Source organism: Rhinatrema bivittatum, chromosome 7 (genome assembly GCF_901001135.1).
Source record: "Rhinatrema bivittatum chromosome 7, aRhiBiv1.1, whole genome shotgun sequence".
Lineage (NCBI taxonomy): Eukaryota > Metazoa > Chordata > Amphibia > Gymnophiona > Rhinatrematidae > Rhinatrema > Rhinatrema bivittatum.
The window spans coordinates 101,550,173-101,553,289 of NC_042621.1; positions in this window are offsets into that span (position 1 = coordinate 101,550,173).

A 3,117-nucleotide genomic window follows, 5' to 3' on the forward strand; every position below is an offset into this window, starting at 1 on the left:
CTTTAGCCTTTCCTCATAGGACAGCCATTCCATCCCCTTTATCATTTTGGTCGCCCTTATCTGTACTTTCTCCAGTGCATCTATATCTTTTTTTGAGATGCGGCGACCAGAACTGCACACCGTATTCAAGGTGCGTCTCACCATGGAGTGATACAGAGGCATTATGACATTTTCCATTTTATTCGCCATTCCCTTCCTAATAATTCCTAGCATTCTGTTTGCTTTTTTGATTGCCACAGCACACTGAGCCATAACACAAATGACGGAGGGTAAATCTGTGACTCTGCAGTCTTTTGTTCAGTGTACACCAAATTCCTTCCCAGTTTAGAGGGAAGTTTCCTCCTTGGGAATCTCTAAACTAGTGGAATGATTAATCAAATTTAATTCTCAATTTATAATACCTTTGATCAGATGTCTTGGTATTCATCCACACACTCCTCTGGTTCCTTTCACTCTTTGTACTAACTGGATACCATTGCATCTCCTTTTCCAGATATCCTGTGGATCTAAACCAGTAAGGTGCCATTCTTCTTTACTGCTCTTCTTCTAGCAGTCCAAGTCTCCCTCCTAACCTCAGGTGCGTGACTGAATTTCTCAGAGGGAGAGGTTCAGTAGTACTGTTCAGTTCGGAGTTAACAGTCTGCTTGGGAGTTAGCAATCTGTTCAGTTCGTAGTTAACAGTCTGCTTGGAATTAGCAATCTGTTGCTATTTAGGAGAGTTGTGGGTGAATCCTTGAATAGTAGTGACCCGACTTGGACCAGTGGCAGATGACCACGCCCCCAGGGGAAGATCCCGAGAGGGACCACCGGTCAGGCTCAGAGTATGGAGACAGACATACACTAGTTCTTTTATTAGACAGTATACTGAACCACCAGAGGTGGCAGTGGTGAGCTGGAATGCCCGGCTGGGCTGTAGTCCCTCAGATACTGGAACTGCAATCCCTGAAGGCTGAGCTGTACAGAAACTGAAATATAGTGAATAGGCAGGGTTTGCAGAGTTCATGTACTGAACCAAATGGTAACACTCACACAATGTCTCATAGAAGCCCAGGAGCTGGAATGTATAGGCCCTCGAGGAACGAGTACCTGGTTCCAGGGAAAGCTCTGAGAGAGCGATGGTAACTCACTGATGTAGTTGGCAGTGATGACTTCCAGGCAGAAGAGAGAACCGACAAAGCCTGGGAACGAGGGCCCTCGAGGAGCGAGTACAGGTTCCAGACTGTCACCTGAAAAACAAAGTAGAGAGCGAGGCCCCTGAAGAGCGGGTACCCCTAGTAAGTCCGAGGAGGCAGAGGAGCTTGGAAAGTCGAAGCGAGTCCGTAGTCAATCCTTGCTAACTCGATGTGTTAGCAAATTCTAAGATCTTATATATCCATCGCGGGTGACGTCATCTTCGTGGGACGCCCCCGAGGTTCGCACCATCGCCAGTACTTCAGTCGGGGCCACGTCACGCGCGTGCCCCTAGGCCTCCAGGAAACATGGGGGGTTGCAGCGGCTAGCCAGTCCGGGGACGCCGGAGGACCTCGGCAGAAGGACGCCACGGCAGCCAATCTTCCCGCGGACGAAGAGGGAGGCGCCAAAGAGGTAAGGAGGGCGGAGAGAGGGCGTCGGGAACCGACGGACACAACAAGTACAAGACTAGTCAACCAAATCCAAAATAGAAGGAAGTGTGGATTGAGAACTTCCTTCATGAAATCCAAAAATGGAAAATAAGTTCCTCAGAACAGAATCAGAAAGAACCACTCCTGCTTCACCCCAAATCAAACAAAAAACCCACACTCTCTTTGGGGAGTGGGGAGTGTGTGGGGGTGGGGGTGTCCTCTGCCTTTTATAGAGAGGCAGGCAACATCCACTGCAGAAACCACTGCAGAAGCTGGAAAATATGTGGTATGCTTCCCTCCACCTACACTAATGGAATCGTCTTCTTAGTAGAGACCCAATAGGGCTCTACAGAGGTTTTCCCTCTCTTCAGTCATACACACGGATCACAGACACTCAGAAAATTCAGAATAAGATACAACTAATTAGAAATACAAATGCACAGACGAAAATAGAAAATCCCAAGAAGCCAGACTCTGCAAGCAGTGCAACAACAGTGAAATAGAAACAAAAATGCATTTCCTCCATGCAAGCTACAAGACTAGAGGAGATACCTATTCCCAAAACCAAAGCTAACATATTCCAATAATTAAAATGAAAATAAAATACTTTTTTTCTGCTTATGTTGTCTAAACATTTTGGACCATAACATACAACCATTTCCCACAAGAGCAATGACAGACTTGGCGGCCCCAACATAACATCTACCTTCCCCCTCCAAATACACAAGAACAATGGGGGCTCAGCAAGCCCAACATAGCATCTCCCCTTTCCACCTTCCTGCCCCCCCCCCCTCCCCACACACACAAACACTTAGAAGAATAACAAGAGGCCCAGTAGTCCCAACATAACACTTTGGCTCAAAGTGCCCTCTTCCCTCTGGCCACCATTTATTCTTTGGGGTAAAAGAACTGCGAGTCCTACAGGTTTCCTTTAGGTTTCTTTGCTTACCAGTAATGGTAGATTCAGTCACCCCAGGGTCCTATTTGACCAATCATAGCTCCTTTAGCTGCATGACCTCCCTGGCAATACCTTCCTGACAGCACTCTGTTCGGCTTTCTCAGTGTCTCTCCTGTTCCCCCATTTCCCAGGGCTTTTGTTTCTCCTGCAAATCTTTGTTAATCAGGCACAATTGTAAACAACCATTACATTTCTCCAGTACTGAATCTGTGCCCCATCCTTGAGGGACTATAATACCCAGAAGTCTTCTGTGTTTTCTGCTTTCACTTTATCTATCAATAATTGCACCATCTCATCCTACACACTGTCATCTTGTAGCTTTGGATGATCACCCTTTTTATATCTCCAAGCTGTTTCCAGTGATAACAGCTTATCTCATCACACTTGCCTAGTAGCCATCTGCCTCTAATTTAGCCACCAATGAAGCCCAGAGGATAAAGGAATCATGGTGTCAAGTTAGTGACTTATTGTTTGTAAGGTTTTGGCTGGACCCTTGGACAGTGTGGCAGCTGACCACGCCCATGGGGGAAAGTCCCGTGAGGGGCCACAGGTCAGGCT